Genomic DNA, 18,394 nt, shown 5'->3' with positions numbered 1-18,394 from the left:
TCAGACGGTGATCACAATATAGCATCCTCAGAGGACGCACACGTATTCGCGCATTTATCGTCATCTTTGGTCTTTAAGAAAGGTCGGACTATTGGCATAAGAGCGAGCTTCTTTTCTGTACAGAAAAAAGCCATTCCTGAAGATGAAATGTGGTGTGAGTGCATAACGGTTACGGGTGTGTCTAGCATTACCGGAACTTTTCAGACGGTGATCGTAACATAGCATCCTCAGAGGACGCACACGTATGCGCGCATTTATGGTCATCTTTGGTCTTTAAGAAAGGTCGGACTGGTGGCATGAGAGCATCATACCGACAGATCGTACAGACAGGTGTCTGTGGTTGCAGGGCAATGACTGCAGAATCTGTGCTAACAAGATGGACTCTGGACCAGTGTGAGGCAAGACGTGTAGGCACAGATCCCTATAGAAGGCCTAAACCTAGAGTTGTAAGACGACAGTAGGCCACCCTAGACCAAGCGTAGACTGCAGTAGTTATCCTACTAGCCATAGACAGTTAAGATCGGAATCGCGTTACCTGTACGTTAGGTGTGTTGCGTACCTGTCGGGCGTTAATTAGATCACTTCGTTTGCGTTTGTGATCAGTGTCTCACTAGATTCCCCTAGATTTAGGAAGCGAGGAACCACGTAGAAACTGAGTGAGCATATATAAAGGGCCGAGTAACCTATAGAACGTTTACGCTCCACATAGTTGTCTTCCTGCCTTTTACTTAAAAACAAGCAGTATTTGTAACAAAATTGAAACTGTCAATGTTTAATTCAGCTTTTATTCGTTTAACGTGAAACAGAGGGATGTTGTATTAAAAACGAAAAATTAAGACAATACAGATGTATCATATGGCTCTATAAAACGCAATTTCCTCAAAAAAAATTAAGAGAAACCTGTAAAAAAACATATCAAACATCGCTTCATACTGGGTCGAGCCTATATAAAACACATTTCTGTTATTCACAAACATGTTTCGAAATTATCAATGATAACAGAATCGGGGTGGCCGAGCGGTTCTAGGTGCTACAGTCTGGAACCGCACGACCGCTACGGTCGCAGGTTCGAATCCTGCCTCGGGGCATGGATGTGCGTAATGTGCTTAGGTTAGCTAGGTTTAAGTAGTTCTAAGTTCTAGGGGACTGATGACCTCAGAAGTTAAGTCCCATAGTGCTCAGAGCCATTTGAACCATTTGGTAACAGAAAACTCTTACCTTTGATCATGATGAAGAACGTTCTATTGAGTACAAACTAACAGCAACAATTACACAGACTTTTTTTTACGTTTGCTCATGTAAAGCGCACTTGCATCAAAAATAATTACTTTGTTTGGATAAAAGCGCAGAAGTTACGCGATTAGCTAACTTTTATTGCTTATGAAGCGTTTTGTAAGTATATCAAATTCACAATAAACTAACACTGAACTACGTGCGGTTCTAACTAGTAAAAAGCAAGCAAACAAACAAACAAATAAAAAGTCAAAGGAAAGCAGTCGGCTCCCGGTTTCTCTTTCACACGTTCATTTACTCGTGTGTTTCTTTCGCTACCAATGCCACCACTATCACCGGTAATCCGATCATTTCCTTCGTCATTTATGAACTGAACCAAAACTACCGAATCGTAGTTTTGGTAGTGCGCAACTCTAGCTACACCATGTGAAGATCGCAGGTATGTTCGACTGGCGCTGACGAAGAGGCGGATGGCAATCTAATACTGATGTTGATCATAGACGTCAGTTCCCAGCCGAATGGAAGCTTAATTATTTCACACCCGTCATTTGCTCAACAGCGCCACGAAGTCTGATAAATATCAGAGTGGTGTTTCAATTTCGGTCGGTGCGATTACAGGCCGTAAGTAAAGAGGCCTTTTACAGTGAACATGATTACTGTTATACCGGGTACTTGCCGTGTGCGCTCGGCGCTGCCTCGATGTAGAACATTTGTGCGGGTCGATGGCGACAGCTCTCGGCTGTCTGGTATCCACCTGCGCGTCCGCGTGACGCCCGCAGGTCGATGTGGTGGCTGCTGGCCATCCAGATAGCACCGTCAGTCCGCCGCGGAAAGCCACGGCCGCCGCTGGGCACCTGCGCGAGTATAGGCGTGGCGCATCGCATAGCAGAGGTAACTGTATTATTTGTTGTTGGTGCTAGTTGGAGGTTGCCTGTCTAAAAGCTTCCATGGACAACAACAATTTTATTTTCGTTATTTCATATGATTGTTGACCGAATTTATAATATAAAATACAGCCATAGCCTAATCATTAAGAAACATAACGTTAAAGGTTTTACACAATAAGTCGTGTTATTTCCGAAATAACAAAAATGAATGATAATTAATTGAAACCCTCAGCTGCCGACACTTGTTGTTGATATACCTCGATGGGGACTGCTGAAAATGTGTGCCCCGACCGGGACTCGAACCCGGGATCTCCTGCTTACGTGGCAGACTCTCTAACCATTTTTTTTTTAAATCTCATTTTGTTCTATATTGATCGTCGAATTTGTTCGTGACGGACGTCCGATGACACTCGTTCAGGTTGTTCGTTGATCCGTTCACTCAGTTTTTTTTATTACAGAGGGTATCTAAACCCTCTGACAGAACTCGCTGAGCTACCGTGCCGGCGTCCATCTGAGCCACCGAGGCACAGAGTAATAGCGCGACTGCAGGGACTTATCCCTTGCACGCTTCCCGTGAGACCCACAAATGTAGAATTGACAGCTGGGAATGTGGGTCTCACGGGAAGGGTGCAAGGGATAAGTCCCTGCAGTCGCGCTATTCATCTGTGTCCTCGGTGGCTCAGATGGGTAGAGCGTCTGCCACGTAAGCAGGAGATCCCTGGTTCGAGTCCCGGTCGGGGCACACATTTTCAGCAGTCCCCATCGAGGTATATCAACAACAACTGTCGCCAGCTGAGGGTTTCAATTAATTATCATTTATTCTAGAGGAGCTGAACGGTCATTAACGGTATCTGTTCTTTCGAGAACAGTTATTAGCTTAGTACATATAGTTAAAGGCTACCCAGCCACTGACCTTCGTCTGTGCGAATACGCACAGGTTGCCCGAACTCCTACGGGAATCACCAAAGTGTGGGCGAGTAATGAGTGGATGGACAAATATCTGTTAGGTACATTACATATGTAGAATTGTGGACAGTTGGGAATGTGGGTTTCACATCCAGCGTTCAAGGGATAAGTCTCTGCAGTCACGCTGTTCATCTGTGTCCTCGGTAGGCTCAGATGAATAGAGCGTCTGCCACGTAAGCAGGAGATCCCGGGTTCGAGTCCCAGTTGGGACACACATTTTCAGCTGTGCCCATCGAGGTATACGAGTATCCGCAACACCTGTCGGCAGCTGAGGGTTTCATTAATTATCATTTATTCTAGGGAAGCTGCACGGTTGTCAATGGTATCTGTTCTTTCGAGAAAAAAAAGTTCAAATGTGTGTGAAATCTTATGTGACTTAACTGCTAAGGTCATCAGTCCCTAAGCTTACACACTACTTAACCTAAATTATTCTAAGGACAAACACACACCCATACCCGAGGGAGGACTCGAAACTCCGCCGGGACCAGCCGCATAGTCCATGACTGCAGCGCCTTAGACCGCTCGGCTCTCTTTCGAGAACAGTTACTATCTTCATACATAACAAACATCGTTTTGATCCTTCACCCATTATGAATCAAGAGACAGAGGAATCAAAGACATTAACTGCCAGTGGGCACTGATTTACGAGTATATTAATAGGGAAATTTGAAAATTTGTACCGAAGTGGAATTCGAAACCAGGTCTTCTGCTTATTGGGTAGATGCGCTGATCACTACGTCATCCGAACACAGTGGTCACAACAACCACACGGACTACCCTAGCACGCCTTCTGTCAGACCCAAATTCTCAACTAATACCACACACTACTGACGTAGTGACCTTGATGATTAGCCACATCACTGGTGCCATCTCACCGGTTCCCATAAGTGTCAAAGCTTGCTGCATATCTGCACTGAGGCCTCATTGGCCGTCATCGCCGTAAGTATAAATGAGCTGTCTGTTTTTTCGGGGATTTCCAAGGGCATCATTTTGATCCTACAGCTACTGTGAATCGAGACACAAAGGAATTGAAGACATTATCTGCCAGTGGCCAGTGACCACTGTGTCCAGATGATGCAATAGTCGGAACATCTGCCTAGTAAGGAGGAGACTCGGGTTCGAAGTCCGGTCCGGCACAAATTTTCAAGTAGCCCCATTGATATAAATCAGTGTTCATTGGCGGCTAATATCTCACTTTGTGTCTTGCTTCATAGTGGCCGCAAGATCAAAATGGTGTCCATTCTTTTGGGATACTTCCGAAAGAGCTGACACCTCGTATATGATTACGGCGATGACGGCCAATGAGCCCTTCAATACGGACGCACACCAAGCTCGAACTCTTATGGGACTCAGTGAGATGCCGCGAGTAATGATGCTAATGAGCAGGGGCACTACATCAGTAGCAGGGGCACTACATCTGGCTCTGACAGGAAGCGTGGTAGGCTAGTCCGTGCGGTTGTGGTAACCACTGTGTCCGGATGGCGTAGTGGTCGGCACGTTGTCTAGTAAGCACAACACATACACTCCTGGAAATTGAAATAAGAACACCGTGAATTCATTGTCCCAGGAAGGGGAAACTTTATTGACACATTCCTGGGGTCAGATACATCACATGATCACACTGACAGAACCACAGGCACATAGACACAGGCAACAGAGCATGCACAATGTCGGCACTAATACAGTGTATATCCACCTTTCGCAGCAATGCAGGCTGCTATTCTCCCATGGAGACGATCGTAGAGATGCTGGATGTAGTCCTGTGGAACGGCTTGCCATGCCATTTCCACCTGGCGCCTCAGTTGGACCAGCGTTCGTGCTGGACGTGCAGACCGCGTGAGACGACGCTTCATCCAGTCCCAAACATGCTCAATGGGGGACAGATCCGGAGATCTTGCTGGCCAGGGTAGTTGACTTACACCTTCTAGAGCACGTTGGGTGGCACGGGATACATGCGGACGTGCATTGTCCTGTTGGAACAGCAAGTTCCCTTGCCGGTCTAGGAATGGTAGAACGATGGGTTCGATGACGGTTTGGATGTACCGTGCACTATTCAGTGTCCCCTCGACGATCACCAGTGGTGTACGGCCAGTGTAGGAGATCGCTCCCCACACCATGATGCCGGGTGTTGGCCCTGTGTGCCTCGGTCGTATGCAGTCCTGATTGTGGCGCTCACCTGCACGGCGCCAAACACGCATACGACCATCATTGGCACCAAGGCAGAAGCGACTCTCATCGCTGAAGACGACACGTCTCCATTCGTTCCTCCATTCACGCCTGTCGCGACACCACTGGAGGCGGGCTGCACGATGTTGGGGCGTGAGCGGAAGACGCCCTAACGGTATGCGGGACCGTGGCCCAGCTTCATGGAGACGGTTGCGAATGGTCCTCGCCGATACCCCAGGAGCAACAGTGTCCCTAATTTGCTGGGAAGTGGCGGTGCGGTCCCCTACGGCACTGCGTAGGATCCTTCGGTCTTGGCGTGCATCCGTGCGTCGCTGCGGTCCGGTCCCAGGTCGACGGGCACGTGCACCTTCCGCCGACCACTGGCGACAACATCGATGTACTGTGGAGACCTCACGCCCCACGTGTTGAGCAATTCGGCGGTACGTCCACCCGGCCTCCCGCATGCCCACTATACGCCCTCGCTCAAAGTCCGTCAACTGCACATACGGTTCACGTCCACGCTGTCGCGGCATGCTACCAGTGTTAAAGACTGCGATGGAGCTCCGTATGCCACGGCAAACTGGCTGACACTGACGACGGCGGTGCACAAATGCTGCGCAGCTAGCACCATTCGACGGCCAACACCGCGGGTCCTGGTGTGTCCGCTGTGCCGTGCGTGTGATCATTGCTTGTACAGCCCTCTCGCAGTGTCCGGAGCAAGTATGGTGGGTCTGACACACCGGTGTCAATGTGTTCTTTTTTCCATTTCCAGGAGTGTAGGTTCGAATTTCGGTCTGGTACAAATTTTCAACTTGCACAATAGACATAAATAGATGTCCACTGTTGGTAGGTGATGTCCTCAAGTATTAAAGTTAGAATTGGAAATTTGTGGTAAGGACTATGGGACTAAACTGCTGTTGTCATCGGTCCCTAGGCTTACGCTCTACTTAATCTAACTCACGCTAAGGACAACATACACACCCATGCGGGAGGACTCGAACCTCGGACAGAGGGAGAAGGGGGGGGGGGGGGGGGGGGGAGCCGCACGAACCGTGACAAGACGCCTCACACAGCACGGCTATTAAAGTTAGACATTGTACACATATATTCTGGCAGCCTAACTCAAGGCGACCAAATTACACAGACTACATTCACCCTGTATTTGAGAACAAGACTATTTAGCGGCTCCCAACAAACTTTACGCATATTTTCAAACAATTCGAAACTTTTTCTCGCTGACACGCCACACATAATTATGAAAGGAAAAAAGTTTATCGCTTACTACATTTCGTCTGCTCATCCAATAAGGTCCAGGCATGACGCTTTAATTTAAAAATTCTTTATTACTAACTGTATTCGCAATCACATTTTGCAAAGAGTATCCACATATACCACTGAATGCACCTGTAAAATTATATCACTCTACGACACGTATTTCGGGATGAAGGGCGTCATAAACACTGAGATGCACGAATAATGTTTGAAGCAGTTCTGTACTCCTGAGTTCGATTCTTTAAGCGATCTTTAAGCGGCGAATTAATGAAGCATGTATACTGGACGTGGATGCAGGTCAGTTCTGAATAAATAATCGCAGTAATGATAATGAAATCACTTTGTGTTTATCGTGTAAATAATAAAAATTTCATAATGAGATTTTCACTCTGCAGCGGAGTGTGCCCCGATATGAAACTTCCTGGAAGATTGAAACTATGTGCCGGACCGCGACTCGAACTCCGGACCTTTGCCTCTCGCGGGCCTTTTTTTTCGATATTGTACGTTGCATTTGTTCGGGGCGGACGTCCAAGACACCAGTTTAAGTTGATCGATGATCCATCTACTCATTTTCTTTTATTGCAGAGGACAGCTAACCCTTCGACCGAACACGCTGAGCTACCGTGCTGGCACCAACTGAGCTACCCAAGCAAGACTCACGCCCCGTCCTCACAGCTTTACTTCTGCCAATACCTCGTCTCCTGCCTTCCAAGCTTCTAAGAAGCTCTCCTGCGAACTTTGCAGAACTGCCACTCCTGGAAGAAAGGATTATTGTGGAGACATGCCTTAGCCACAGCCTGGAAATGTTTCCAGAACAGGAGCATTTGCCCGCGAAAGGCAAAGGTCCCTTGCTCGATTCTTGGTCCGGCACACAGTTTTACTCTGCCAGAAGGTTTCAAAAATTCCGTATTTTGTAACTCGACGTTTCTTAAACAGAACAAAATATCCAGTTGCAAAAGACGGAATTTTTCTTATCTGCACGATAAACGTAATGTAAGTTGCAACTGTGGAAGAATAGCTGCAAATGCTAACAATACAATGAGGTGACAAAAATCATGGCATAAATCCTAATATCACGTAGGAGCTCATTTTACACGGCGTAGTGCACCCAACTTGACGTCGCATAGGCTCAGCAAATCGTTAGAAGTCCCCTGCAGAAATATTGAGCCATGCTGCCGCTATAGCCGTTCGTAACTGTCTAAGTCTTGCCGGTGCAGAGCTTTGTACAAGAACAAACCTTTCGATATTCTCCCATAAATATTCGATGTAATTCATGTCGAACGATCTGGGTGACCAAATCATTCCCTCGAAGTATCCAGAATGTTCTTCAAACAAATTGCGGACAGTTGATGTCCGGTGACACAGTGCATTGCCACCCATAAAAATTCCATCCTTCTTTGGGAACATGAGATCCACGAAAGCTTGCAAATGATCTCCAAGTAGCCTAACATAACCGTTGCGAGTCAATCATCTTTTCAGTTGGACCAGAGAACCCAGTCCAGTCCATAACCCACACCAATAAAGAGCCACCTCAAGCTTGCACAGTCTTGCTGACAAATTGGGCGCATGGCGTAGTGGTTTCTGCGCCACACTCGAACCCTACCATCGGGTCTTACCAACTGATACCGGGACTCATCTGACCATTCCATGGTTTTCCAGTCGTCTGGGGTCCGACCGATATGGTAAGGAACCCAGGAGAGGCGCTGCTGGCGGTGTCGTGCTGTTATCAAAGGCACTCGTGTCCCTCCTCTGCTGACGTAGCGCATTAACGCCAAATCTCGCCACACTGACCTAACGCATACGTTCGTGGTACGTTCCACAGTGATTTCTGCCGTTATTTCAAGCAGTGTTGCTTGTCTGTTATCACTGACAACTCTATACAAACGTCGCTGTCTCGGTCCTTAAGTGAAGCCCGTCGGCCACTGCATTGTCCGTGGTGAGGGGTAGTGCCTGAAAATGGTATTCTCAGCACAATGTGACTCTGCGGATCTCGGAATATTCAATTCCCTAACGATTTCGATGGAACAGGCATGCGTGTAGCTCCGATTACCACTCCGCGTTCAAAGTCTGTTAATTGCCGTCGTGCAGCCATAACCACGTCGGAAACCTTTTCACAAGAACGACAGCTCTGCCGATCCACTGCCATTTCATACCTTGTGCACGCCATACTATAGCCATCTGTATACTGTAATCTATCCCCTCCATCCTACTTGCAGTTGTTGTCTACATTAGTCTTTTATGAAAATTTGAGAGGAGCGACGATTACAATAAACTTTCTCGTTTACTTATCTTTTCACGTTGAGTTGGCTCTAGTTCTTCTTGTCTAGGGGTCTGATTCTTGAAGCTGAAATTCTGACATTTTAGGTCTTCATGGTTGAATTGATCTAAATACATTTGAAGATTGTTGCTGCAGAATTTTTGTTGTTACGTCAATATGTTTTGTCACATTTTAGTATATCATACAGTCCTTTGAGTTTTCACATTAACAAATCAGAAATTACATTGTTCACACAAAATATTAGTACAAAAATACATCCGATCACGTCAGAGGCTTGCTTACTACTCTCTCACTCAGCGGAATAATAATTTTCCAAAGGGTTTACAGTTTTTCTTGACAAATGAATTTCTAATAGTTTCGATTATTATTTCAAAAATTAATCCAGAAATAAACATAATAAACAGTGCTAGATTGTGTAATTAATAATAGAAATTTTAAGTGTGCCAAATAAGTCGAAACTTCAAATGTTTCTAAAAAAACAATTTTAACTGTACATTCAGAACTAGTACTTTTCGATTATAACAACCAAAGTAATATAATTCCTTTTCATTAACTTTAGCTTGAAATATAACATACTGTGAATAAAATTATACGAAAGTTTTCAGAAAAGCAGCTGAGATAATACTGACCTGTCCGAAATTAGAAAAATAATACTGGTATCGACAACTACTGTTGGGGAAAAGAAATGCTAGAGGAGGATGTCCCATTACAATATGTGCGTATCGCTGTCCCTTGACTTCTGTCACCTCAGTTTATTATGAAATGACTTTCTTTAACACGCCGAAGACTGCAAAGTTAGTAACTACAGAACTTGACTGACAAGCGAGACAGCACGATTAGCACGAAACTAGAAATTTTATGCACTATACACGCTAGCAAGCAACCTCTCTACTATAAACTGACGCACACTTGAAATACGTAATGATGATGATGTGTATTTTTGTAAGTAATAACTGTGGAACAGCATTTCAGGTTTTTGAGGATTTAGCCTGTTCATTTATTATACAGATGTTGTCAGCTTTCTTTGCGCTTATGCATTTACATGTACACTGAACAACAGAATGAAAGGATCGCTTCATCGAAAGCCCGTAATTATCTCCTATTGCGCCGCATACGTTTGAAATCTGGCTCAGAGGTGCCTAAAATCTTTCTCTGTAATGGCGTACAATCGTGACGCTCTGCGACGTTACTCTCGGGCTCGGCAACACTTCAAACAGCAAACTGTCGCCTAATACGGAAAAAAAGGCCACAGCCCAGAAGTTCATGTGAGCTGTAAGGTGGGTTAGTGGTGTCACGTTGACACCGAATTTCACCACAGTTCTGCCCACGTGTCACACGAGGAGAAGGCCGTCACAGCCCCCTTTACCTACATTTCACCCATTCCTCTGATGTCATGTGATGGTAATCAGAACCACGACACCCAGCTCTGAAGTCACTCTGTTTTTTTTTAAAAAAAAAATGGCTGGGGAAAACATTCCAGACACACGGCCGCTCAGAATCGACACGAAAAGGTCTCTTGGAGGCAGCACAAAGGAAGTCAATGAAACCACCCCTTTCCCAGGGCATTGATTCCCACATATTCCGCGATCGAAAACGACAGTTCGCATTGAGATGAGCAACAGGGGAAATGTTGTTGACGCCATTTGACTCTGCTGACACCCTCGGACGCTTCAAATATTCTTTAAGGATATTGAGAGGATGAATTCCCACTGAACGTGATGGCACCGCTTTACAGTGTAGCGCGACCACAATTTTTACTCTCATGTACAGGGTGGAGCCACCACAGACCGGTCAAAACCATTCAACGAAATCTGAATGGGACCCAAAGCAGCAAAGGGTAGTTAATGCGTTTTCAATCTACCTGTTTTCCGCCCTGTGGCGCGATCACGCTGGAGTGCATATAACTATGTGCGTGAATAAAACGGCAAAGTTTCTGTACGTCCATCTCTTTAGCGATGGTCGCGGGACTCAGCTGTTCGATAGAGGATGTCAAATTAAACACCTTTCAGCAGCCAATTTTCAACCTTATTTTATTAGGCAACCAGTTTCAGCGATTTGTTACGCCATCTTCAGGCTCCTGACCTACGTTTAGGACTAATCTACCGACTCGGCGGGTGATATTTGAAGTGGTCCCTGTAGCAAGTAGGTCTCTACTAATACCAGTATTGCTGGCCCCTGCTTCGACCACAGGCGAGGTAAATTATTCCTACACGTCGGTCAGGTGCCTGAAGATGGCGTAACAAAGCGCTGAAACTGGTTGCCTAATAAAACAAGGTTGGAAGTTGGCGGCTGAAAGTAGTTTAATTTGACATTCTAAAACAGCAAATGGTCCTTCTAACGTCCCCAAGTTCGGCGACAACCTCCGTGTCATGCACGCATCTTTGTTGAGCACATTAGGAATGTGCCTGTCAGAAACCTTGACACCAGTTGTCACCCTGAGAGCTGCGCTAGCGGCTGTAGGTAGGCAAACCCAACACAAAGAATGTCGAAAGGAGTTGCCTAATCCTCAAGCGCTAGAGCAGCCGCCAGGCTGATTTGCTGTCGAAATTTCTAAGGCCCAACAAAGGTATATGAGTGGCACTGAGGGTCTTGTCGAACACGAGTACCCGCTGCAGTTTTATTTACGCACATTTTAATGTTGCACTCCCGCGTAATCCGCCACAGGTTGGTGGAAAACAGGAGGGTTGAAAACGCATAAGTGCCCTTTGAAACACTGGATCACGTTCAAACTTCATTGAATGGTTTTGGACAGTGCCTCCCTATTGGTTCCTACCTGTACACGAGGGCAAAAATGGCGGTCGCGCTGCATTCTAAAGGGGTTGAGTGGGGAAGCAGCCCCACAATGTCCTTAGAGAAATGTTGAAACGTCCGAGGCTGTCAGCAGAGTCAAAGGGCGTCAACAACATAGTCCTTTTGCTCATTGCACTGCAAACTGTGTAGGAATCAATGCTCCAGGGAAAAGGGTAGTTTCACTGCTACCATTTATGCCACCTCCCTGAGGCCTTTTCGTATCAGTTCTGAGCAGCGGTGTGTCCGAAACCTTTTTTTCGCTCCCCCCCCCCCCCCCCCCAAGAAACCGCGTGATTTCAACGCTGCATATCGCGGTTGTGCCCACCATCGCGGAATCGTCAAAAGAAGGGGTAAATTTGGATAAGAATGGCTGTGACGACCTTTTCATCGTGCGACACGTCCACGGTGGCGTTGGACAGAATTTTGATGAAATTTGGTGCCAATATGACATCATTAACCCATCTTGCAACTCATATGAACTTCCGAGCTGTGGCCTTTTCTTAGCATGTATCGATAATTACCTGTTTGAAGCGTCGCCGAGGCCCTCTTTGTGCAAGATATACAACAGGCTTTAGATACCGGTTTCCAGTTTGATGCCATATTCCTCGACTTTCGAAAGGCGTTCGACTCAGTTCCGCACTGTCGCTTGGTCCAAAAAGTGCGCGCTTACGGTCTATCCGATGACACATGCGGTAGGACAGAAAGTTTTCCAACAGACAGAGAGCAGTATGTCGTCCTGAATGGGGTGACTTCAACAGAAACAAGCGTAACTTCAGGTGTGCCCCAGGGCAGCGTAATAGGTCCGCAGCTTTTTACGATTTACATAAACGATCTGGTTGATGATATTGACAGCGGAATTAGACTGTTTTCCGATGATGCTATAGTCTACAGGAAAGTAGTACCAAACAAAAGTTGTGAACAAATCAATGAAGATTTGCAGAAAATAAGTGCGTGTTGGCAGTTATCTCTCAATATTAGTAAGTGTAACCTACTGCGTATAACAAGGCGAAAATCCCCATTGATGTACGAGTGCAAAATAAATGCCCAGTCTTTGGAAGCGATAACATCGGTCAATATCTGGGTGTGACTATTCGAAATGATCTCAAATGGAATGATCAGATAACGCAAGTAACGGGCGAGGCGAACTCTAGTTGTGGTTTATTGGTAGAATCCTGAAGCGACGCAGTCCTTCAACAAAGGAAATTGCTTACAATACGTTAGTTCGTCCAGTTCGTCTGTATGGGACGCTTACCAGTTGGGTCTGATTCAAGAGATTGAGAAGGTCCAAAGAAGAGCGGTAAGATTCGTGTCTGGTACATTTAGCTATCGCGAGAGCGTTACATATCTCATTGAAAGTTTGAAATGGGACACACTTGCAGATAGACGGCGCGCTAAACGGAAGGGGCTGCTCACTAAATTCCGAAATCCAATCTTCACCGAGGATGTAGAGCATATATTATTACCACCAACTTTCAAATCGCGTAATGATCATCATTCAAAGATAAGGGAAATAAGAGCTAGTACTGAGGCGTTCAGACAGTCGTTTTTCCCTCGCGCGATCCGAGAGTGGAACAGAGGGCGGGAAATATGATTTTGGCGCGAATTATGCCCTCCGCCACACACCGCTTGGTGGCTAGCGGAGTATATATGTAGATATGTATATGCAGAAGGGTCACGCAGGGCGCCACGCATTTGCAGCATTACAGGAGAAGGCTGTAGGCCCCTTTGAGCGAAATTTCAGAGTTATGGGTCGCAATGGGAGACAGTTACGGGAGTCCGAAACATTGATCCTCTAATTTTGTTGCGCAATGCAAATAAAGAAATCCTTGTTGCTCTTTGTTGCATGGGTAATAGCCCGTTGTCTACCCCTACCTTTCCATCTCCTAAAGCTGGGGAGATTATCAGAGGGTTGTTGAGCTCGTTTGAGTTTGAAACTCTTTGTGACTTTTAATAGTCTCTGATAATGTCACCTGCGTTAAGAGACGAAACATTAAGCACAGTAACTTGCTTTGCGCCACTGCATAATCCTCATGTAACAATAATATACGAATGTGCAAATAACGACCGTACAAACGTGTATTGTTATAAGCTTCTACTTTTGTTGTACCAAAGCACTGAGTCCAGCGCTCCAATCTTTTGCGACTTTGTTAGTGTGTAGGCCAAAGCTTGTTACAACAAGCAGAGACTTGAGTGGCACAGCGATATAACCCTTCCACTACATAACTCCGCCCTACCTACTCCTGAGCCAAAGATGTGATTCGGAATAAATTTGTTATTTTAATTTTTACATCATGTGAACTAACATAAATACTACAACCGCTATTCCAAACAGCCAGCCGGCCGCTGTGACCGAGCGGTTGTAGGCGCTTCAGTCTGGAACCGCGCGACCGCTACGGGAGCAGGTCCGAATCCTGCCTCGGGCATGGATGTGTGTGATGTCCTTAGGTTAGTTAGGTTTAAGTAGTTCTAAGTTCTAGGGGACTGATGACCTCAGATGTTCCGTCCCATAGTGCTCAGAGGCATTTGAACCATTCTTGAACCAAACAGCCACTACCGCTGTTTTTTTTTAGGTGTGAATATTCAGGCAAACAGGTTGGAATAACAAAAATTGTAATTAGTTGCAAATGCACACAATGCTGCTACAAGTAACTTGCAGAAAAGAAGGGAGGAATCGCGGTTTGTTAATCAGTTGTAATAACTGTAAATTTAACTATGACCAATCAACAGCAGTCATATTATTTTTAACTCGTACATGATTATCTCTAGTTTATCCCACTTAAGTTTCACAGGTCTGCTGTGAATTAAACAGTGAACCGTGTACGTCTATCAGCATTTCTCAAAGCCACAAGATACTGCAGTAGGCTAGTCCTCACGTATATCAAATAGTAAAATATAATATCAGATTTTTACGGAAGATATGCTGAAAATTGGTATAACAGATCATGTTATTAAGGGGAATTGGAACGCCCTATCCCGACAATGTTAAATTTAATGACTTGGCTTCCCTGTATTTCAGGAACCACTGTAACCATTGACATGAAACTTTTACAGGACATTAAACTGCATGTTCTGAGTCTACTGAACTAAGATAATTGCATTTCAGCCACTGCTTTCAAAAATACATTTTTTAAATAACACAGTTAAAATTTTGTGTATTTTTTGTACGTTATCGTAAACAATTTTAATTATACATAACATTACTCTTTTTTTAGTGCAGTAGACTCAGGATATGTATGTTATTACTCCCTGAAAATTTGAATACTCTACTCTAAGTGGTTTCTGAGACACAGGGACAACAGAAAATGTAAATTTTCAGGAACGGCTTCTAAAGTTTCAGAAGACAGTAACTCACTTATTATATGCTTAATTTTTTATTTTTAGTAACTCAGAAGCACCCTCCACCATAATGTATATCATCCTCTTGACCTTTTTCCAAGTTCTTTCTGTTTTTCTTCTTTCTGAACTCTTTAGTGGCCAGCTGTGCTGCATACTCTGCTTTGTCAATGCGAACCTTGTCCATCCGTTCAAGTTCTCTGATTCAGTTTGCTCCAGGATTAATTCCCATATGCAGTAGCACTTTCACCCTACCATTGTTTCCATAATTAAAAGCAGTAACAGCATCACTGACCCCCCACTTTAGTGTCTTCATTCCAACAAAAACATTTTTTGGTAAGCAGGTCCATATAAGATTATTGAACGACTCATTGGGATTTTGAGTCTGACCATGCAGACACATCTCCAGTAATTCATGATTTGCCAGGTCTCTGTAAATAGGTTTTATGATATCCAAGACTGCTGCTGGGACGGAATGTTTATGGCTGTATGAACTGTTTGAATACTGGGCATTGCGGTAATTGCACCATGAGTTAGGTACAGGAGGACAAAGGTGGTGTACTGGTGTTTCATCAGTTGACAGTCTGTGGAAGAAGGTAGCCCGTACTGGCTGCTTAATTTTCAACAAATCCTCAGTATTATTTCTAATGGCTATCCCATAATACTGCTGTAGTTCATCAATCATTTTGTCTGTCATCCTGCCTCTTATGGTTTTACCATCAGAAAGTTTCTTGACTCTCGAACTTTGTTTCAACTTCCTCAACCTGGTGCCCTCTTCTTCTGGACTTGACCAACACAATCCAGTGTTGTGATCATCTTCTCACCATAAGGCTGAGCGGCTACTACACTGTTATATGCGTTTGAGTCTCCATCACCCAAGCACTTAGTGTAACATACTCCCCTTTCGTTCACAGATCGACTAAAAATATCAATAGCTGCAGAGGCCTCCATGCCACGACTTGTTCCTTCATAATTTCTGTCACAGATATGCCCTTTTTGATCCCCTGATTTACACTTATAACAATGTTTGTTTAAAATCTGTAAATCTATTACCTTTCCAGTATGCACACTGGTCACCGTAGCAACAGAATTCTTAGTGCTGTAGGCGCGCTTCTGCCAAGTGCCATCAAAAACTACTGGTATGTCAGTCATAGCATCATTTATTTCAACAGCTTCGTTTGCAGCACCCTTCACTGACTTACATGCAACAGATTCCACAGCAGCTCCAATAAATCCTGTATGCTTGTCGATATATATATATATATATATATATATATATATATATATATATATAATTTTATTTGGAAAATTGCAAATTTTATAACGCGAATTGCGAATTTAAAGGCTATTTCCCGTACCACCTGTACTGACAGCCTTTAGCAGCCACCGCCTGACAACTTTATTCCTTTACTGGAGACCTCTTGTCGCAAGTGGAAGCTGCATCTCGTTCTGAACGATTTTGAATTTTTGTTTAGTTTGTTCTGTTCCTGAAGAGTGCAGAGTAGATCTCCTATTCGCTGTTTTGCTTGCAAGGTAGCAGAATTCCTTATCTATGACTGCTTTGTGGTCACCAATTTTGATTCTGAGTTTATCACTAATCGCACTTATGCTACTATTCATCAGTTTCCACTTCACTTTAAATCCATATTATGTACTTATCAGACTGTTCATTCCTTTCAACAGCTCCTGTACTTCTGCTCCACTTTCACTGAGGATATCAAAGTCATCACTGAATCGTGTCTTTGACATCATTTCTTCCTGTATTTGAATTTCACTCCACTTCTGAACCTTTGCTTCTTCGGTGTACAGATTGAACAGCAGGAGCGAAAGACCACATCCCACATACTAACACAACAATGTCTCCTGACACTATGGCGTGTTAATGTTTTTCCGTATCTCGTGTTATTGCTTTGTTAAAAATATATTTTTTGAAGAGTTTGGTGGATATATTCCTGTTCGTCTATGCGATAATGTTTACGAAGTACTGTCTTCATCAGTCTAGATGCTTCGTTTCCTGGCTGCTGGATTGCCGAGACCCAAAAGTCAGCTCCATATTTCTTTAACATTTTTTGTAGAAGATAATTTACCAATAAATACGTTGTTTTTAATCAGTTTTGCCTTTCGCAGAAGATAAAGGTGAGGAGAATGGGATGCATTACATTTTAAAATGTAGCAAAATCAGTAGAAAATCGTGGATAGAAATGGGAGAAAAAAGGACATTATCAGAATAAGCGAGTGGAAAATTAGTGTCAGAAAACATAGGAACAACCGTCAGTAACAGAAAAACCAGACCTATAATTTTCATCAGATCTTCTCGTCATTTCTTTCTCTTTCTGATGCGACAGGGTTAACTCCGAAAAATTTGTTGTGCGATAACTATATTCGTCTGTTTCTGAGCATTATAAGTAATACATACATTTTGGTTCCAACTTTTTGAAACTTCTGGTATTAGTTAAATGTCTGAATTATATGCTACATTAGGTGTGTCGTTATTCCTCCTGCAAGTATTTTATGAATGTGAAATCATACAATATCGAGCTCACTAAGTAATGCATTAACAAATTTGTGTCTTTAAGGTATCGTATTACTCAGAAATTCTTCAAATTATGTAGTATAAGAAATGAGTACGCAGGACTATGTAACATAAAAAATGAACACGCAACATAAACATGATGATGATAAAGTTACTAGTTAACCAAAACTAATTACAAGTACAGCAAAGAGCGGAAGAAAACGTTTGGAAAACCAAAAAAAAAAGTTAATGACCTGCCTGTAACGATCCTGTCAAGTTCTAACCAAGTGGCACCCACTTCATATGAACTGACACCGATAAGCGACACGAGGACATAAATTCTGTGATTCTACAACAGCCGCGTAAGAGCTAAAAACATATTTAAGTGATCGCTGTCTTTATTGCATTTTGATATGGAAGCAGAGGTCATAACTGCCTCCGTGTAAAATATGGATTTACGAAAATAAAAGAGACCAATCCCAGCCATGGGTAGGAATGTTATTATACTCATGAACAATTATTTTACTATGCCTGACAATGTTTTCGGTAGTGCTGTAATTTTAAAACATATTTCGCAAAAATCGATATGAAAGCGCTTAGATTTAACACTCGAAATCAGAACCAAGCATGTTTACACTTTCGGTGATTTGTCTGTGACTGAAAGTCTGAAACTAAAAGGTCACAATTATTAAGAATGAACCAAATTTTAAATTCGTCTTTGGATCTGTACAAATGTGCCCAGGTACGACACCATAAAACACCAATACATTATTATTCCAAGTTCTGTTACCATACATGTACAACGACCATCACGTGACGTCATTCATTAAGGTCACATCAAATATTCCGATACTGTCTCACAGTTATTTTAGTTTAAACGAGACTACTAACTCACACTACGGTCATGAACGAAATATTTTACTTGGCGTTCGTTTCAAACAGGCACTTGAACAACTG

General features: G+C 43.9%; 1 protein-coding gene across 1 annotated transcript in view; it reads left to right on the top strand.

Annotated features, from left to right (window-relative positions):
- Positions 1–2,066: 2,066 nt before the first annotated feature.
- Positions 2,067–18,394, top strand: part of LOC126234649 (ionotropic receptor 25a-like) — a 313,787-nt gene continuing 297,459 nt past the window's right edge. Inside the window, exon 1 of the mRNA XM_049943384.1 lies at positions 2,067–2,124. The gene's annotated coding sequence lies outside the window, so the exon portion shown is untranslated. The remainder of the gene's footprint in view (positions 2,125–18,394) is intronic.

Source organism: Schistocerca nitens, chromosome 1 (genome assembly GCF_023898315.1).
Source record: "Schistocerca nitens isolate TAMUIC-IGC-003100 chromosome 1, iqSchNite1.1, whole genome shotgun sequence".
Taxonomy (NCBI): Eukaryota; Metazoa; Arthropoda; class Insecta; order Orthoptera; family Acrididae; genus Schistocerca; species Schistocerca nitens.
Note: the sequence above shows the minus strand (reverse complement) of the source record. Positions and strands in the feature narration are given on the sequence as shown.